This window comes from Ranitomeya imitator, chromosome 1 (genome assembly GCF_032444005.1).
Source record: "Ranitomeya imitator isolate aRanImi1 chromosome 1, aRanImi1.pri, whole genome shotgun sequence".
In the NCBI taxonomy this organism is placed as follows: Eukaryota; Metazoa; Chordata; class Amphibia; order Anura; family Dendrobatidae; genus Ranitomeya; species Ranitomeya imitator.
Window position 1 is genome coordinate 1,209,291,109 of NC_091282.1, and position 21,500 is coordinate 1,209,312,608.

The following is a 21,500-nucleotide window of genomic DNA, read 5'->3' on the forward strand; positions in this document are numbered from 1 at the left end:
AACAGCAGGGCTTAGCCCGAGCACAAGTCCCACAGGACTGCACAAAAGAACGCACATCCCGTGACAAAGAAGGCCACCAAAAGGATCTAGCCACCAAATCTCTGGTACCAAAGATTCCAGGATGCCCAGCCAACACTGAACAATGAAGCTCAGAGATAATTCTGCTAGTCCATTTATCAGGGACAAACAGTTTCTCTGCAGGGCAACGGTCAGGTCTATCAGCCTGAAATTTTTGCAGCACCCGCCGCAAATCAGGGGAGATGGCAGACAAAATTATCCCCTCTTTGAGAATACCTGCCGGCTCAGAAACACCCGGAGAGTCAGGCAGGCACAAAACTCCTTGACAGGGCATCAGCCTTCACATTCTTAGAGCCTGGAAGGTACGAAACCACAAAATCAAAACGGGAGAAAAATAACGCCCATCGAGCCTGTCTCGGATTCAACCGTTTGGCAGACTCAAGATAAGTCAAATTTTTGTGATCTGTCAAGACCACCACGCGATGCTTGGCTCCTTCCAGCCAATGACGCCACTCCTCGAATGCCCAATTCATGGGCAACAATTCACGATTACCAACATCATAATTGCGCTCAGCAGGCGAAAACTTTCTAGAAAAGAAAGCACATGGCTTCATTCCCGAGCCATCAGAACTTCTTTGCGACAAAACAGCCCCTGCTCCATTCTCAGAGGCATCAACCTCAACCTGAAACGGGAGCGAAACATCTGGCTGGCACAACACAGGGGCAGAAGAAAAACGACGCTTCAACTCCTGAAAAGCTTCCACGGCCGCAGAAGACCAATTGACCACATCAGCACCCTTCTTGGTCAAATCAGTCAATGGTTTAGCAACACTAGAAAAATTAGCGATGAAGCGACGATAAAAATTAGCAAAGCCCAGGAACTTTTGCAGGCTCTTCACAGATGTCGGCTGAGTCCAATCATGAATGGCCTGGACTTTAACAGGGTCCATCTCGACAGTAGAAGGGGAAAAAATGAACCCCAAAAATGAAACCTTCTGAACTCCAAAGAGACACTTTGACCCCTTCACAAACAAGGAATTAGCACGAAGGACCTGGAACACCATTCTGACCTGCTTCACATGAGACTCCCAATCATCAGAAAAGACCAAAATATCATCCAAATACACAATCAGGAATTTATCCAGGTACTCTCGGAAGATGTCATGCATAAAGGACTGAAATACCGATGGAGCATTGGAAATCCCGATTGGCATCACCAGGTACTCAAAATGGCCCTCGGGCGTATTAAATGCTGTTTTCCATTCATCGCCCCGTTTAATACGCACAAGATTATACGCCTCTCGAAGGTCTATCTTGGTAAACCAACTAGCCCCTTTAATACGAGCAAACAAGTCAGACAGCAACGGCAAAGGATACTGAAATTTGACAGTAATTTTATTAAGAAGGCGGTAATCAATACAAGGTCTCAAAGAACCATCCTTCTTGGCCACAAAAAAGAACCCTGCTCCCAACGGTGATGACGATGGGCGAATATGGCCTTTCTCCAAGGATTCCTTTATATAACTCCACATAGCGGCGTGCTCTGGCACAGATAAATTGAACAATCGGCCCTTAGGAAACTTACTACCAGGAATCAAATTAATTGCACAATCACAATCCCTATGAGGAGGTAGGGCACTGGCTTTGGGCTCATCAAATACATCCTGATAATCCGACAAAAACTCCGGAACCTCAGAAGGAGTAGAAGACGAAATTGACAAAAATGGAACATCACCATGTACCCCCTGGCAACCCCAGCTGGACACAGACATAGATTTCCAGTCCAATACTGGATTATGGACCTGTAGCCATGGTAACCCTAAAACGACCACATCATGCAGATTATGTAACACCAAAAAACGGATATCCTCCTGATGTGCAGGAGCCATGCACATGGTCAATTGGGTCCAGTACTGAGGCTTATTCTTGGCCAAAGGCGTAGCATCAATTCCTCTCAATGGAATAGGATGCTGCAAGGGCTCCAAGAAAAAACCACAGCGCCTAGCACACTCCAAGTCCATCAAATTCAGGGCAGCGCCTGAATCCACAAATGCCATAACAGTGTAGGAAGACAAAGAACAAATCAGAGTAACGGACAATAGAAATTTTGACTGTACCGTACCAATGGTGGCAGACCTAGCGAACCGCTTAGTGCGCTTAGGACAATCGGAGATAGCATGAGTGGAATCACCACAGTAAAAACACAGCCCATTCCGACGTCTGTGTTCCTGCCGTTCAGCTCTGGTCAAAGTCCTATCACACTGCATAGGCTCAGGCCCATGCTCAGATAGTACCGCCAAATGGTGCACAGTTTTACGCTCACGCAAGCGCCGATCGATCTGAATAGCCAAAGACATAGACTCATTCAGACCAGCAGTCATAGGAAATCCCACCATGACATCTTTAAGGGCTTCAGAGAGACTCTTTCTGAAGATTGCTGCCAGGGCACATTCATTCCACTGAGTGAGCACAGACCACTTTCTAAACTTCTGACAATATATCTCTGCTTCATCCTGACCCTGACACAGAGCCAGCAAGATTTTCTCTGCCTGATCCACTGAATTAGGTTCGTCATAAAGCAATCCGAGCGCCAGGAAAAACGCATTCACATCACGCAATGACGGATCTCCTGGCGCAAGGGAAAATGCCCAGTCTTGAGGGTCACTACGTAACAAAGAAATAATGATCCTTACTTGTTGAGCAGGATCACCTGAGGAGCGAGGTTTCAAAGCTAGAAACAATTTACAATTATTTTTGAAATTCAAAAACTTAGATCTATCACCAAAAAATAAATCAGGAATGGGAATCTTAGGCTCTGACATCGGATTCTGAACCACAAAATCTTGGATGTTTTGTACCCCTGTAGTGAGACTATCCATCCAAGAGGACAAACCTTGAATGTCCATGTCCACACCTGTGTTCTGAACCACCCAGAGGTAAAGGGGAAAAGCGAGACAGAACACGCTGCAAAGAAAAAAAAATTATCTCAGAGCTTCACTTATCCCTCTATTGAGATGCATCAATACTTTTGGCCAGCTGTACTGTTATGATCTGGTGGTTAGGACAAATAGTGGACTAGGTAGTTAGAGCACCAGCAAAGACCTGATAGCACATTAATACAGGACAAGCTCTGGGAAGTGGAACCTCTGCTGACCGCAATCCCTAATCCTATCACGCACACTAGAAATAGCCGTGGAGCGCTCCTATCATGACCTAGGCGCCTCGTCACAGCCTCAGAACTAGCTAGCCCTAGAGACAGGAAAAATAAGCCTATCTTGCCACAGAGAAAATTCCCCAAAGGAAAAGGCAGCCCCCCACATATATTGACTGTGAGTAAGATGAAATCACAAACACAGAGATGAAATAGATTTAGCAAAGAGAGGTCCGACTTACTAAACAGACAGAAAATAGGAAAGGTCATTTTGCAGTCAGCAAAAAACCCTACAAAAGCCACACAGAGAGTGCAGGGAAAAATACCTTCCGCACCGACTAACGGAGCGGAGGCGCCCCTCTGCGTCCCAGAGCTTCCAGCAAGCAAGGCAAAAATTCACATAAGCATGCTGGACAGAAAAAATAGCAAACAAGAAAAAAGCAAAGCAAAACTTAGCTTCTGCTGGAGGAAACAGGTAACCAGGAAGATCCAGGAGCGAACTAGACCAATGCTACAACATTGACAGCTGGCATCGGACAAGGATCCAAGTGGAGTTAAATAGAGCAGCCCACTAACGAATTAGCCTCGTCACCTGTAAAAGGAAACTCAGAAACACCCACAGGCATCAGAGAAAGTCCATAGACAGAACCAGCCGAAGTACCATTCATGACCACAGGAGGGAGCCCGAAAACAGAATTCACAAGAGCTTTCATCTCCATAGACCAGCATACAGTCAATAAAGAGCGGATACAATTTTTGACAGGCAGCCAGGAGTATGGGTAATTTGATTCAGGTCTTTGCGGTGCTGGATTGTATTATGAGCCAGCAGCACGCTGAACGCTGAGCTGAACTGTTTATATATATGAATTCGGGTTTTATTGCATATAAATCACATGTTGTTAACACCTTGTCCAAGTATGATGAGAAGTTGTGCAAGCATTTAGAATTGCTGCCAGATATTGGGTGGGGGTTAGAGCCACAGATGTGTGGCTTTAGTTTATGATGTTTCAAAGGTCACCCCCTGATCTTCTTGCAGCCTTCCCCCGTTCTTGTGTAAAATAAATTCACTCCAAAGCCTGTTTTCATCGCGACAATTTTTACAATTCTGACCACTGTCACTTTATGAGGTCATCACTGTGGAATGCTTCTATGGATTCCACTGATTCTGAGAATCTTTTCTTGTGACATATTGTACTTTATGATAGTGGTAAAATTTCTTTGATATCACTTGCGTTTATTTATGAAAAAATGGAAATTTGTCGAAAATTTAAAAAATTTCGCAATTTTCAAAATTTTGTTTTATGCTTTTAAATCTGAGCGTTATATTGCACAAAATAGTTAATAAATAACATTTTTACAACAAAATTTTCAAAGCCTTTTTTTATGGACCACCTCACATTTAAAGTGACTTTGAGGGGTCTATATGACAGAAAATTCCCAAGTGTGACACCATTCTAAAAACTGCACCCCTCAAGGTTCTCAAAACCACATTCAAGAAGTTAATTATTCCTTCAGGTGCTTCACAGAAATTTATGGAATGTGCAAAAAATGAACATTTACTTTTTTACATAAATTTTCCTTTAGTCCTAATTTTTTTTACTGTTGCAAGGGTAACAGGAGAAACTAGACCATACAATGTGTTGTGCAATTTCTCCAGAGCATGCTGATACCCCATCTTGGCACCATCCTGGTTGAAAACTGTTTATACCCCAGATATGGATTACGGCGTGGGACACAACAACGGACAGGTATGCTGTATTGTTGGTTTGTTGTTTTTATTACAGGACAACGAGGGTGTCGTATGGATTAGCTGAATAATAAAGTTGAGAAAACTGTGTCGTGTTTAGTTTCAATAAAAAACTTTATTCCGGTTGTGTCTTTATTTAACCTGTAACAACTATAGGATTAGTAATGGATAGGTGATTTATTGACACCTCTCCATTACTAAGCCGCCTTGATGTCACTATACAATACAAAGCTGACATTAACCCCAAAACTATTACCCCACTTGCCACTGCTACAGGGCAGGTGGGAACAAGTGCCGGAATTGGCGCCTCTTCCAGATGCACCTTTTCTGGGGTGGCTGTTATGATACGGTGGTCCAGGAGCAACATGGAACGAGCTCTGAAGGACGTGGTAACTGTACTGACCGCAGTCCCTAAGCTCAACACAACACTAGAAGTAGCCGTGGGATGCTCCTAACTCTCCCTAGGCACCTCGTCACAGCCAAAGATCTTACTACCCCTAAAGATAGAAGCAGGAGAGCTATCTTGCCTCAGAGAAAATCCCCAAAGGATAGATTAGCCCCCCCACAAATAATGACTGTGAGTGGAGAGGGAAAAGACATACACAGAATGAAACCAGGATGAGCACAGGAGGCCAGTCTAGCTAAATAGATAGGATAGGATGGAATACTGTGCGGTCAGTATAAAACACTACAAAAAATCCACGCAGAGTTTACAAAAAATCTCCACACCTGACTAACGGTCTGGAGGGTAAATCTGCTTCCCAGAGCTTCCAGCAAGACAGAATTAATTCATACTGATAAGCTGGACAAACAAAGAAAGCACAGAACGGATAAGTCCACAATCTATGGACAGAAAAGAGCAAGCAAAAACTTAGCTTTGCTGAACTGGTCAGGATAACAGGGAAATCCAAAGAGATGTGAATCCAACCAGGAACCATTTACAAGTAGCACTGGCTGAAGAAAGAGCCAGGCCTAAATAGCCGAGCAGAAGAGACGATCAGTGGAGGCAGCTGCCGACAGCCAACTCCAAGGAGCAGCCATACCACTCGAAACCACAAGAGGGAGCCCAAGAGCAGAACTCACAAAAGTGCCACTTACAACCACCGGAGGGAGCCCAAGAGCGGAATTCACAACAGTACCCCCCCTTGAGGAGGGGTCACCGAACCCTCACCAGAGCCCCCAGGCCGATCAGGATGAGCCAAGTGAAAAGCACAAACCAAATCGGTGGCATGGACATCGGAGGCAACAACCCAAGAATTATCCTCCTGGCCATAACTGTTGTGAATTCTGTTGTCGGGCTCCCTCCTGTGGTCATGAATGGTACTTCGGCTGGTTCTGTCCATAGACTTCCTCTGCTGGGTGTTTCTGAGTTTCCTTCCACAGGTGACGAGGTTAATTCGTTAGCTGCAGCTCTATTTAACTCCACTTAGATCTTTGCTCCACGCCACCTGTCAATGTTCCAGTATTTGTCTAGTTCACTCCTGGATCGTTCTTGTGACCTGTCTTCCCAGCAGAAGCTAAGTTCCAGCTTGTATTTCTTTGGTTTGCTATTTTTCTGTCCAGCTTGCTATTTTTATTGTTGTCTTGCTTGCTGGAAGCTCTGGGACGCAGAGGGAGCGCCTCCGCACCGTGAGTCGGTGCGGAGGGTCTTTTGCACCCTCTGCGTGGTCTTTTTGTAGGTTTTTGTGCTGACCGCAAAGTAACCTTTCCTATCCTCGGTCTGTTCAGTAAGTCGGGCCTCACTTTGCTAAATCTATTTCATCTCTGTGTTTGTATTTTCATCTTTACTCACAGTCATTATATGTGGGGGGCTGCCTTTTCCTTTGGGGAATTTCTCTGAGGCAAGGTAGGCTTTATTTTTCTATCTTCAGGGCTAGCTAGTTCCTTAGGCTGTGCCGAGTTGCATAGGGAGCGTTAGGCGCAATCCACTGCTATTTCTAGTGTGTTTGATAGGATTAGGGATTGCGGTCAGCAGAGTTCCCACGTCCCAGAGCTCGTCCTTATTATCAGTAACTATCAGGTCATTCCGTGTGCTCTTAACCACCAGGTCCATTATTGTCCTGACCACCAGGTCATAACACATAACCCTTCCACTTGACAAGATACTGAAGCCTCCGCCTCGAAAAACGAGAATCCAAAATCTTCTCAACCTCATATTCCAACTCTCCCTCAACCAACACCGGGGCAGGAGGGTCAACCGAGGGAACAACGGGCACCACATATCTCCGCAACAAAGATCTATGGAAAACATTATGAATGGCAAAAGAGGCCGGAAGAGCCAAACGAAAAGACACCGGATTAATAACCTCAGAAATTTTATAAGGACCAATAAACCGAGGCTTAAACTTAGGGGAAGAGACCTTCATAGGAACATGACGAGAAGACAACCAAACCAAATCCCCCACACGAAGCCGGGGACCAACACACCGACGGCGGTTAGCAAAACGTTGAGCCCTTTCCTGAGACAACGTCAAATTGTCCACCACATGAGTCCAAATCTGCTGCAGCCTGTCCACCACAGAATCAACACCAGGACAATCAGAAGGCTCAACCTGCCCAGAAGAAAAACGAGGATGAAAACCAAAATTACAAAAGAAAGGTGAAACCAAAGTAGCCGAACTAGCCCGATTATTAAGGGCAAACTCGGCCAACGGCAAGAAAGACACCCAATCATCCTGATCAGCAGACACAAAGCATCTCAAATAGGTCTCCAAGGTCTGATTAGTTTGCTCAGTTTGGCCATTAGTCTGAGGATGAAACGCCGAAGAAAAAGACAAATCAATGCCCATCCTAGCACAAAAGGCCCGCCAAAATCTAAAGACAAACTGAGAACCTCTGTCAGACACAATATTCTCCGGAATGCCATGCAAACGAACCACATGCTGAAAAAACAATGGAACCAGATCTGAGGAGGAAGGCAACTTAGGCAAAGGTACCAGATGGACCATTTTAGAGAACCGGTCACAAACAACCCAGATAACAGACATCTTCTGGGAAACAGGAAGATCCGAAATAAAATCCATGGAAATATGCGTCCAGGGCCTCTCAGGGACCGGCAAAGGCAAAAGCAACCCACTAGCGTGGGAACAGCAAGGCTTGACCCGGGCGCAAGTCCCACAGGACTGCACAAAAGCACGCACATCGCGCGACAAGGAAGGCCACCAAAAGGACCTAGCAACCAAATCTCTGGTACCAAAAATCCCAGGATGACCAGCCAACACTGAACAATGAACCTCAGAAATGACCTTACTTGTCCATCTATCAGGAACAAACAGCTTCCCCACTGGACACCGGTCAGGCCTATCAGCCTGAAATTCCTGAAGCACCCGCCGCAAATCAGGGGAGATAGCAGAAAGAATCACCCCCTCCTTAAGAATGCCAACCGGCTCAAGGACTCCAGGAGAATCAGGCAAAAAACTCCTAGAGAGGGCATCAGCCTTAACATTCTTAGATCCCGGAAGATACGAAACCACAAAATCAAAACGGGAGAAAAACAGGGACCATCGAGCCTGTCTAGGATTCAGCCGCTTGGCCGACTCGAGTTAAATCAGATTCTTATGATCGGTCAGGACCACAACGCGGTGCTTAACTCCCTCAAGCCAATGTCACCACTCCTCAAACGCCCACTTCATAGCCAACAACTCCCGATTGCCGACATCATAATTGCGTTCCGCAGGCGAAAACTTTCTGAAAAAAAAAAGCACACGGTTTCATCAAAGAACCATCAGACTCCCTCTGAGACAAAACGGCCCCTGCCCCAATCTCAGAAGCGTCAACCTCAACCTGAAAAGGAAGAGAAACATCCGGCTGACGCAACACAGGGGCAGAAGTAAATCGGCGTTTAAGCTCCCGAAAGGCCTCAACAGCCGCAGAGGACCAATTCGTCACATCAGCGCCTTTCTTCGTCAAATCAGTAAGGGGCTTAACCACACTGGAAAAGTTGGCAATGAAACGGTGATAGAAATTAGCAAAGCCCAAAAATTTTTGAAGGCCCTTCACAGATGTGGGTTGGATCCAGTCATGAATAGCTTGGACCTTAACAGGATCCATTTCTATAGACGAGGAAGAAAAAATAAAACCCAAAAAAGAGACCTTCTGAACTCCGAATAGGCACTTAGATCCCTTCACAAACAAAGCATTATCACGAAGGATCTGGAACACCATCCTGACCTGCTTCACATGAGACTCCCAATCATCGGAAAAAATCAAAATATCATCCAAATATACGACCATGAATTTATCAAGATAATTGCGGAAAATATCATGCATGAAAGACTGGAACACAGATGGAGCATTAGAGAGCCCAAATGGCATCACAAGGTATTCAAAATGGCCTTCACATGAGACTCCCAATCATCGGAAAAAATCAAAATATCATCCAAATATACGACCATGAATTTATCAAGATAATTGCGGAAAATATCATGCATGAAAGACTGGAACACAGATGGAGCATTAGAGAGCCCAAATGGCATCACAAGGTATTCAAAATGGCCTTCGGGCGTATTAAATGCAGTTTTCCATTCGTCACCCTGTTTAATACGAACAAGATTATATGCCCCTCGGAGGTCAATCTTAGTAAACAAACTAGCCCCCTTAATCTGAGCAAACAAATCAGTAAGCAAAGGCAAAAGGTATTGGAATTTGACTGTGATCTTATTAAGAAGACGATAATCAATACAGGGTCTCAAGGAGCCATCCTTCTTAGCAACAAAAAAGAAACCCGCTCCCAATGGTGACGAAGACGGCCGAATATGCCTCTTCTCCAAAGATTCCTTAACATAACTCCGCATGGCGGCATGGTCTGGCACAGACAGATTGAAAAGTCAGCCCTTAGGGAACTTGCAACCAGGAATCAAGTTAATAGCACAATCACAGTCCCTGTGCGGAGGAAGGGAACTGGACTTGGGCTCATCAAATACATCCTGGAAATCCGACAAAAACTCAGGGAAATCAGAAGAGGGGGAAGAGGAAATTGACATCAAAGGAACGTCACTATGTACCCCTTGACAACCCCAACTAGTCACCGACATAGTTTTCCAATCCAGCACCGGATTATGTTCCTGTAACCATGGAAAACCCAGTACAACAACATCATGCAGGTTATGCAACACCAGAAAACGGCAATCTTCCTGATGTGCAGGAGCCATGTACATAGTCATCTGTGTCCAGTACTGAGGTTTATCCTTGGCCAAGGGTGTAGCATCAATACCCCTCAAAGGAATAGGGCTCTGCAAAGGCTGCAAGGAAAAACCACAGCGCCTGGCGAACTCTAATTCCATCAAGTGCAGGGCAGCGCCTGAATCCACAAATGCCATGACAGAAAAGGACGACAATGAGCAAATCAGGGTCACAGATAAGAGAAATGTAGGCTGTATAGTACTAATGGTAACAGACCTAGCGACTCTCCTAGTACGCTTAGGGCAATCAGAGATAACATGAGAAGAATCACCACAGTAAAAACACAGCCCATTCTGACGTCTGAATTCCTGCCGTTCTGTTCTAGTCAAAATCCTATCACATTGCATAGGTTCAGGACTCTGCTCAGAGGATACTGCCATATGGTGCACAGCTTTGCGCTCGCGCAGACGCCGATCAATCTGAATGGCTAGAGACATAGATTCGCTCAAACCGGCAGGCGTAGGAAAGCCCACCATAACATCTTTAAGGGCTTCAGAAAGACCTTTTCTGAAAATAGCAGCCAGAGCCTCTTCATTCCATTTAGTGAGCACAGACCATTTTCTAAATTTCTGGCAGTATAACTCTGCCGCTTCCTGACCTTGACACAAGGCCAACAGGGTTTTTCTGCATGATCCGCAGAATTAGGTTCGTCATACAATAATCCGAGCGCTTGAAAAAATGCATCTACATTCAATAATGCCGGATCCCCTGTTTCAACAGAAAAAGCCCAGTCTTGAGGGTCACCACGCAGCAAGGATATGATGATTTTTACTTGCTGAATGGGATCACCAGAAGAATGGGGTTTCAAAGCAAAAAACAATTTGCAATTATTTTTAAAGTTCAAAAACTTGGATCTGTCCCCCCAAAAAAATCAGGAGTAGGAATTCTAGGCTCTAAAGCCGGAGTCTGGACAACATAGTCCTGGATACTCTGTACTCTTGCAGCAAGTTGATCCACACGAGAAAACAAACCCTGAACATCCATGCCAAAGCATATAGCCTGAACCACCCAGATATCAAGAGGAAAAAAAAGACAAACCAGAGCACAGAAAAAAAATGGTTCAGAACTTTCTTTTCCTTCTTTTGAGATGCATTTAATTCATTTTTGGCCACTTGTACTGTTATGATACGGTGGTCCAGGAGCAACATGGAATGAGCTCTGAAGGACATGGTAACTGTACTGACCGCAGTCCCTAAGCTCAACACAACACTAGAAGTAGCCGTGGGATGCTCCTAACTCTCCCTAGGCACCTCGTCACAGCCAAAGATCTAGCTACCCCTAAAGATAGAAGCAGGAGAGCTATCTTGCCTCAGAGAAAATCCCCAAAGGATAGATTAGCCCCCCCACAAATAATGACTGTGAGTGGAGAGGGAAAAGACATACAAAGAATGAAACCAGGATGAGCACAGGAGGCCAGTCTAGCTAAATAGATAGGACAGGATGGAATACTGTGCGGTCAGTATAAAACACTACAAAAAATCCACGCAGAGTTTACCAAAAATCTCCACACCTGACTAAAGGTGTGGAGGGTAAATCTGCTTCCAAGAGCTTCCAGCAAGACAGAATTAATTCATACTGATAAGCTGGACAAACAAAGAAAGCACAGAACGGATAAGTCCACAATCTATGGACAGAAAAGAGCAAGCAAAAACTTAGCTTTGCTGAACTGGTCAGGATAACAGGGAAATCCAAAGAGATGTGAATCCAACCAGGAACCATTTACAAGTGGCACTGGCTGAAGAAAGAGCCAGGCCTAAATAGCTGAGCAGAAGAGACGATCAGTGGAGGCAGCTGATGACAGCTAACTCCAAGGAGCAGCCATACCACTCGAAACCACAAGAGGGAGCCCAAGAGCAGAACTCACAAAAGTGCCACTTACAACCACCGGAGGGAGCCCAAGAGCAGAATTCACAACAGGTGGCTGAGTGCTGATGTTTTTAGCCAGGGGGGCAATATCCATGGTCCCTTCCTAGACTATTAATATTAGTCAGCAGCTGTCTGCATAGCCTTTGCTGGATATTAATTATAGGGGACCCCAAGTAATTTTTTTAGTGGGGCCTCTATTTTAATAACCAGTAAAGGCTAAGAATACAGCTGTGAGCTTATATTAATAGTTTGGGAAGCTCCATGGCTATAACAGTCACTCCCCCAGTCACTGTCTTTCCCTCTGCTGGTTTTGAAAATTGTGTGGGAGCCCACACTGTTTTTTTTCATAAAATAATCTTTTATTAATTGCATACATGTCCCTTAATTTGCACACACACTGTAATAATTGCATTTGTCACTGACCTCTATATATCTACCTATTCTATATGTATTTACTGTATATAATCCATCTCTTCTCTCCTGACGGCTCCTGCAGTCATTTTACAGAGCCCGACAAATTAATTACCAGATATTATTCTATCTATCTCTCTCTGAAATATAAAGATATATGTATATAGACTGCTCAAAAAATAAAGGGAACACTAAAATCCCACATCCTAGATATCACTGAATGAAATATTACAGTTGTAAATCTTTATTCATTACATAGTGGAATGTGTTGAGAACAATAAAACCACGAGGGGCATGTTAAGGAAGCCAGTACGGCGAAACGGCACTGTCGAGGTATCTGAGGGTGCAGGCAACGGCACCATTAATTATGTAAGTAACATGATTGAGTTGAGACATGGACATTAGCATATGGTAATGCACTGATTTGCACTGATTTGCACTGATTTGCACTATGCACTTTACATGATGCTGCAACACAGTTACATAACAATGATTTATTGCACTGGGTATTTTATAAAAGTTTTGTTGGTTGAGCATTAAAATTGATTAGGTGCAATACGGCATTAATTATATATGTTCCATTGCTCATGGTCCCTGTTCTCTGTTTTACTCTCAGTTATATTGTAAAATTCCCTTGTTTTATTTTAAAATATATGTCACATAAATTATTGGATTTTAGTAGCATGGTATTTTGTTTTTGCCTCTCTTTTCTCTGTGATACACATGGGGGATTTGGTCAGTATTAAGTATTTGGAGGTTACAATTACATGATTGGACTTTTGAGATGTATAACAGCACAGCAACTGTATATAGTGGTGGTTTCTACAACCACAGTCTGTGAATTGGGGAATTATTAGAGCTGGCTACAACACATGCATTATAATAGATTTTTGAGGCACGACAGATGTCATTATACCGGTATTCAGACTGTGGTTACCCCCTTTATTATAGTTTACTTTTCACATTCCCCATGATGGGATCCTCATTGCAGGATGTTTACCGACTGTCATTTTGCTTTTGTTACAGAATTATCGATCATAATTTGGTAGAGATGCATGGATAAAATTATTCTGTTGGAGCTCAGAAATTTTGTTACTCATATGCACAGTCTTTCCATAGCATGTAGAAATGGTTGGTGGCTTTATTAGGCATGGGGGTTGGGGGTTGAGTCCATACAAATGGCCTTGTTAGTGGCAGTTTAGGAGTCAGGTGGAAGTTGCAGACAAGTGAGGATAATTGGGTCATTGGTGCCCTGAAAGACTACTGGCTATGCTTGAATGGCAAACCATTGTGTGCCGCCCCTTTATGGCTGTCTGTCCTGGTGCTGTATGTCAGACAGCTGGGGATATCACAGTACTTGTGAACCCCAATGTACTAGCACTCCACCTGACTCCTACTGTGATTGAGTAATCCTGTGATTTAAATAAAAGCTGTGGCCATTTTGACAACCAAAATACTGTGTTTTGTGTATTTATTCTTGTGCCTAGGTTTACAGTAGTTATGGTTTAAAGATGGAGTGGGGTCAGTCCCGTATCCAAAAGTCCGGTGTTTTTCATCAGCTCGCTCCGCTGTACGGCCACATTCAGAGCTTCTCCTCCGGTGCAGATGTTCATCTAGTCTGTAATCATTATGTCAGCGCTGGTTTATACCTGACTGGTTTATACAATGATCTGTACAGAAATAATCTATTCCCAGAGGAAGAAGAGGAGACAGAAATAATCACTGAGCGCTCTGCTAATTCTCTGCTCCTTCATCTACACAACATTGTAATACAGCGACATAATGGGGGATGGGAGGAGGTTTTTGTACGGCTCTGTATCACTGTGTGAGAGGAGCGCTATAACCCTGCTGACAGTAATAATCTGCTGCATCGTCCTCTGTCGCTCCTCGGATTGTAAGAGTGAAAGCAGTTCCAGATCCAGTGAATCTCTCTGGGATTCCGGATTGTCGAGTGTCTGCATTATAGATGAGAGCTTTTAGAGGCTGCCCGGGTTTCTGTTGGTACCAGGCGATACGATATTTGTTAGCCCCAGAGCTATAGACATTATGACTGGATTTACATGAGACGGTGACTGTGTCTCCCGGTGACACCGACAGATAATCCAGAGTCTGAGTCATCACAATCTCTCCACAGGAAACTGGGAGCAGAAGAAAAGAGATAATGGTGACAATCATTGATATAACGACGTGTGCTCCTTCTCCTCTCACTACATGTATACAGCCATGTCCTGTATACTCTCATCTTCCCACATAGTATAACCCTCACCGGACATTACCTTGTATGTACAGATACAGCACACAGAGCAGAGATCTCAGGGACACCATCGTCATTGCTCTGGACGCTCACAGACACAGATCATTGGTCTCATGTCTTATTTATATCACAAGAAATCTACAGGGAAATCGTCTGAGATTATGTAACAGGAAACAGGCAAATCACCGGATTATACGAGATTACATCATCTGCTGCTTTCATGGTTGAGAATCAGTGATATAAATAATGGTGGATTTAATCCTGTCCACGGATATCACAGGTAACAATCTAATCCATCTCATCAGTGATATTGTACATGTAGAAGTTTCCTGATCTGTGTATTTCCCTCCATGTTGGATCAGTACCAGCTGGTGCATGTGCAGGGAGGAGATCCAATAGATATCGTTCTCTTTCACTCATTTCCAGGAGGAATAATAGAGGAATAGCACTATGTGGCGTTTTGGGAATAGATGCTCTTTAATTATTTTTCATTATCAATGAATGTAATAATAAAACTATAAGAAATATGGAAAAGACAGATTATTGGACATGTAGATGAGCCCCCAACAGAAGACATCTGTGATAGCTGTCAAACAAATAAAGCCGCACTATGTAGCGCTATAACATGCAAACATGAAATATGAAAATTAAATTGCATTACTGCACTAGAAATATGAAAAATTGAGAAAGCTTAGGGCATAAATTGGCCAATTCCTGTGTACCTGGAAGCCACGTTAAGGCGATTGTCGTTGGCTGGACCTAATGCCAATCCTCTCTCAGACAGTCTGCATCTCTCTAGGAACCTAATGTGAATCTTCTTCAGACTAAAATCTATATCTGTATGGAGGGGTAGGGTCCTGCGGCAAAGAAAAACAGCTGAGGCTAAGGGACGGAGAGCTCAGTCAGAAGGCTAATACAAATATCAAAAAATTGACCGACACTTCCAAACATGAATAAGGTCTGAACAGATGCTAACCTAGAGTCACCAACTCACATACAATCAAATAAGCTACAGAGTCCTGGCAATGAGAAACACCTTACCGTGGCTGCCAGGTACACATGAATTGGCCAATTTATGCCCTAAGCTTTCTCAATTTTTCATATTTCTAGTGCAGTAATGCAATTTAATTTTCATATTTCATGCTTGCATGCTATAGCGCTACAGAGTGCTGCTTTACTTGTTTGATTATATATGATATAGTGACTCTAGGTAAGCACCTGCTCAGATCTTATTCATGTTTGGATGTGATGGTCACTTTTTATATTTTTGATAACTGTTATAGCTGAACCTGTGATTGTTCCGACACTTACGGCCGAGGGTCTGCAGTCGCCTATCAAAGTAGGACAAATCAGAAACAGATTATTGTTATTCTGATGGAAAACAAATCCTTGTCCGTAACTTTCTTTATTAGGTTTGCAGGGCGCATGTGTTACTCCCTGACGTGTGCAGAATAATCTGGGCCCTGCTGAGGTTGCTGGGCTCTTCCAGGCCAGGACTCTCCTCAGACAAGGGGTCGGGGAGATGTCGGGGTCATTTATACCTATCCCTTGTAGATTGTGAGCCCTTGCGGGCAGGGTCCTCTCTCCTGAACCAGTGGAGTGCCCCACTAAGACCCTGGGGTACTCAGGCCGGGTCCGTTGGTCATTAATGAGGTGGTCACGGTGGCAGTGACCCGGTCCGTAGCCCTGGGCATCCAAGCAAAAGGTAAGGTCTTTAAAGGGATTATTTGGAATAAAGAATATTTGTGATGCCCCCTGTGGTATTCAGTCAGGGACGACCGACGCTGCTTAAAAGGTTCCACTGGGAATGATGGTACTGCAGCAGGGATGGCATGGTTTCCCACAGGAGAAGCTGAATCCCCAGTGCTCCCGGTGTAATAGCCGGAGATGGTGTGGTGCCAGAAAGAATCAGCGGACACAAGGTTGCACTCTCTTTACCTTTTACTGGTGGTTTTCGGCCACAGTCCAGGGTACTGGTAACAGGTGATGGTGAGGTCCGGTCAGCCTGGAAGTGATTATGGATCCCCCTTTCAGGTGAGGTTGGGAGCCTTCCTGCACTGTAAGGCGAGCCCCTTGCTGCCCATGGCTACACACAAGGTCCTCTCTCTCTCTGTCCTTAGACAGTACCCGCATGGCAGGCAGCGCAAGACTTTTTACAGGTGTCTCTAATTATGAACCTGGGCTCTACATGTTGCTGTGCCTTCGGGTGTGGGTGTGGACCTAAAATCTTCTGCCCTCTGGTTTCTGCTGTGGGGCATACAGTCCCACACAGCCTCGGTGTCCGGTTCCTGCGCTTCAGCATGGAGGGAGCTCAGTCGCTGCTCCCCTCCAGCTCTTTACTTCTCCTCTCGCACGTCCTACAGACACAACTCTGTCTGACTCCTCCACTCTGGTCAGGAGCTGCAGCACAACGTGCTGACATGGCTCCACCTCTCCTGCTCCCTCCACTCTCCTCCACTGTCTGCTACCGCCTACTCTAACTCCTCCTCCAAGCCAGACACTATATCTAGGGAAGCTCCCCTGAAATCGGCTTCAGAGCTTCCCCTTATAGCCTGGAATCAGAACATGTTGCATGTTTCTGCTACCTGTTAATGGGATCCTCCTCGCTTCCAGGCATGGCATCACCCTCCCCAAAAGGAGGGCAACACCATTGTAACAACGGGCTTCCTGGGGTGCTACACCAGTCGTAACTTGTATTGATTAAGATTACTGTACCTGTTTTATATTATGTATACCCCTCCTCACATGTAAAGCGCCATATAATAAACGGTGCAATAATAATAAATACCCTGCGTCCAGATTCCAGAGCAGAATAAGGCAGATTCACAGCAAACAGATTCACTGGGATCCAATTTCCTTCCTGAATTCCAGTGAATCTGCTGAGTGTGAACTTTGCCCGAGTCGCTGATCACTAATGTCCGCACATCTCAGCACAGAATATAGAAAGACTAAAGGAATCTCTGAAAACCCCATTTACTGCAGTGAATATATTTGCTGCTTTGTGCGGCGGCTCCATCCCCTCTGATCTGTGAGTGTAATGTGGATATGTGACGTATAGCGCTGTATGGAGCCGCCATTATGAGGCCACTAGACCTGTAGTGAGAGGGTGGAGGGGACTGTGCAGCGCAGGGAGGATCTATCCTCCAGGTCTCTTCCTGGATCTCTCATCCATTCCCGCTAAGCTTCTCATGTTCCTGCGTCCATCAGTCACCGGCGGCTCCGCTAATGTCGGCCTGTCCCAGAGAGGACACCTAGTACGCCATGTTTGTCTGATGTGGTGAAACCCTTTATCCCCGGGGTCAATATTTATTTTTGGGATGGAGGTCACCACATTAGGCAAAGTGTATTTTAGATGCAGCTCAAACAAAAGGAAAATCACCTGTCTAGAAAAAATGACAGCTGATTTGCAATCCACGTGTCCATCACATAACGGGACATTTATTTATCTGCAGAAATTGTAAGAGGATGATACAGGAAATATTAAGACGAAATATGTAACTTTTTTTTATTATAAAGCAGTTTAGTAATTTAAATTGAAAAGAAAAATAATATATATAAGTATATATATACACACACACACTTTGTTATTAAGGAGCAGAAGAACAAAGTGAAAAGGTGAAGACTAGAGTTGAGCGACCTTGACCTTTTTAGAGTCGAGCCGGGTTTCGCGAAACCCGACTATCTCAAAAGTCGGGTCGAGTGAAATCGGCCGATTATGACGTAAAGTCGGGATCGACCGAAACACGAAACCCAATGCAAGTCAATGGGGCAGCATAGTCGGCAGTGAGTGGGGGCCAGGAAAACACCTAGAGTGCCCATTTTAATGTCAAAACCATCCATTCTTCTTAATGAAGCTTGTCAAGCGTAATTTACCTTATAATAATTGGAAGGCATTTGAAATTGGGGGTCATTTGGCTAAAGTTGTGGTGGGTAGGGCTGGTTCAAGTAATTAGTGGGCCCAGGAAATCTGGACCACGTCACGGCAGTGGAGCAGGGAGAGGTAAGTATTTCAACTTTGCAAGTGCTGTGATCCTGAGCAAGCAGGGGGGGCCCACTCGTTGGCATTGGCACTGGCACAGGGCCCCTCAAAGTACAGCGGTGTGTTTGCACAGCGGGGGCGCCTCCCACCGGCAGCAACACTTTTGCGTACTATGAGAGGCCCTGTGCCAGTGACGTCGCCAACTAGTATTCCTCCCCCCACCTGATGAAGGAACCTGCACTTTCATCTGCACCTTCCTCTTTGTCCCCGTGTAAGGTGGTATGGTATGCGGGAAGAGCAACCTGACTTTCAGCAGGGTCACAATGTTGTTGTGTAGCGTGCACGGGGAATGTTGCGTTATGGGTCAATGTACCAGCAGACTCATCTATCACTGGCTGGGCAATGGGCAGGATGAGGAGGAAACACAGATATAGGCCCAAATAATAAAGTGGGCAAAATGCAGTTCAAAATTGGTAACACAGGAATAACCAGGGGGCATTGCAGTGGAGGACAACTGGAATGAGAGGCTGACACAGAGAGTAGGCCCAAATCAGTAAGTAGTCGAAATGCAATTCAAAATTGGCAACAGTAGTAAACAGGCGGCACAGCTTTGTTCAGTGGAGGAGAACAGCAAGGAGTGGCAGACACCGATAGTAGGCCCCAACCCAACTAGTAGGCCAAATGCAGTCTAACATTAACAACTACTTAACGAGCGCCTGAAAACGGAATTTCAGGACAGTAAACCAGGAGAACAGCAAGGAGCGGCAGACACCGATAGTAGGCCCCAAACCAACTAGTACGCCAAATGCAGTTGTTCCGTTTAACCACAATTTAATGAGAGCCTGAAGATAGAAGTTCAGGAAAGGCAACCTGGAGAACACCTTGGAGTGGAACACACCATCTCTCTACACCCCATACCCAATTTGTAGGCCTAATGCAGTGTAGTTTCCAAGAACTACTAAACGAGAGCCGGAAGATCGAAGCTCAGGAAAGGCAACCTGGAGAACACCTTGGAGTGGAACACACCATCTCTCTACACCCCATACCCAATTTGTAGGCCTAATGCAGCGTAGTTTCCAACAACTACTAAACGAGAGCATGATGATCGAAGCATTGGCGAGGAAACCTGGGAAACACCTTGGAGTGGAACACACCATCTCTCTACAGTGGAACACACCATCTCTCTACACCCCATACCCAATTTGTAGGCCTAATGCAGCGTAGTTTCCAACAACTACTAAACGAGAGCCGGAAGATCGAAGCTCAGGAAAGGCAACCTGGAGAACACCTTGGAGTGGAACACACCATCTCTCTACACCCCATACCCAATTTGTAGGCCCAATGCAGCGTAGTTTCCAACAACTACTAAACGAGAGCATGATGATCGAAGCATTGGCGAGGAAACCTGGGGAACACCTTGGAGTGGAACACACCATCTCTCTACACCCCATACCCAATTTGTAGGCCCAATGCAGCGTAGTTTCCAACAACTACTAAACGAGAGCATGATGATCGAAGCATTGGCGAGGAAACCTGGGGAACACCTTGGAGTGGAACACACCATCTCTCTACACCCCATACCCAATTTGTAGGCCTAATGCAGCGTAGTTTCCAACAACTACTAAACGAGAGCATGATGATCGAAGCATTGGTGAGGAAACCTGGGGAACACCTTGGAGTGGAACACACCATCTCTCTACAGTGGAACACACCATCTCTCTACACCCCATACCCAATTTGTAGGCCTAATGCAGCGTAGTTTCCAACAACTACTAAACGAGAGCCGGAAGATCGAAGCTCAGGAAAGGCAACCTGGAGAACACCTTGGAGTTGAACACACCATCTCTCTACACCCCATACCCAATTTGTAGGCCTAATGCAGCATAGTTTCCAACAACTACTAAACGAGAGCCGGAAGATTGAAGCTCAGGAAAGGCAACCTGGGGAACACCTTGGAGTGTAACAAACCCTCTCTCTACACCACGGAAGGGCTGATTCTTAGAAAGGAAGGCTGTCGGAAAGAAGCAGGGCGGGCGTCCGAGGGTGATTATATTCTTATTAGGTATATACTCACCCTCGGACGCGCCCTGCTTCTTTATTTGTAATGAATGTTTATTTGCAATGTGGTTTTGACTTACTCTATTTTTTTGGTAAATAATGATTTTATTATTTTCATTGTTTTGCATCTTCTTGGCAATAATATAAAGAAGACGCGACAGGACAACACTCGGTGGATGCCATATCTGTGTTTAAAATTGAAAAAACCTTTCAGTTAACTACTTGCAGGAGAAAGTTATTGTAGCTGGTGGCCATTTTTAGTACTGTACCAGATTTTTGTTGTATGTGTTTGTTTTTAATGTTAAAATGTCTGCATTTGATATCTCTCCAGTATTTTCTTTTTTATAAGCAAAATACTTATTTTTATATTTTCTGATGTTGGTTCCAGGGGTACACGGGCAGCAGTGGTGTGGTCAGTGGAGGACTAGTGGAAGGAGTGACCGCAGACAGGCATCGAAGGCCTAAAATAATAACACATGGCTGTAGGCAATTTTAAATTGGTTCCAGGGGTACACGGGCAGCAGTGGTGTGGTCAGTGGAGGCCTAGTGGAAGGAGTGACCGCAGACAGGCATCGAAGGCCTAAAATAATAACACATGGCTGTAGGCAATTTTAAATTGGTTCCAGGGGTACACGGGCAGCAGTGGTGTGGTCAGTGGAGGCCTAGTGGAAGGAGTGACCGCAGACAGGCATCGAAGGCCTAAAATAATAACACATGGCTGTAGGCAATTTTAAATTGGTTCCAGGGGTACACGGGCAGCAGTGGTGTGGTCAGTGGAGGCCTAGTGGAAGGAGTGACCACAGACAGGCATCGAAGGCCTAAAATAATAACACAT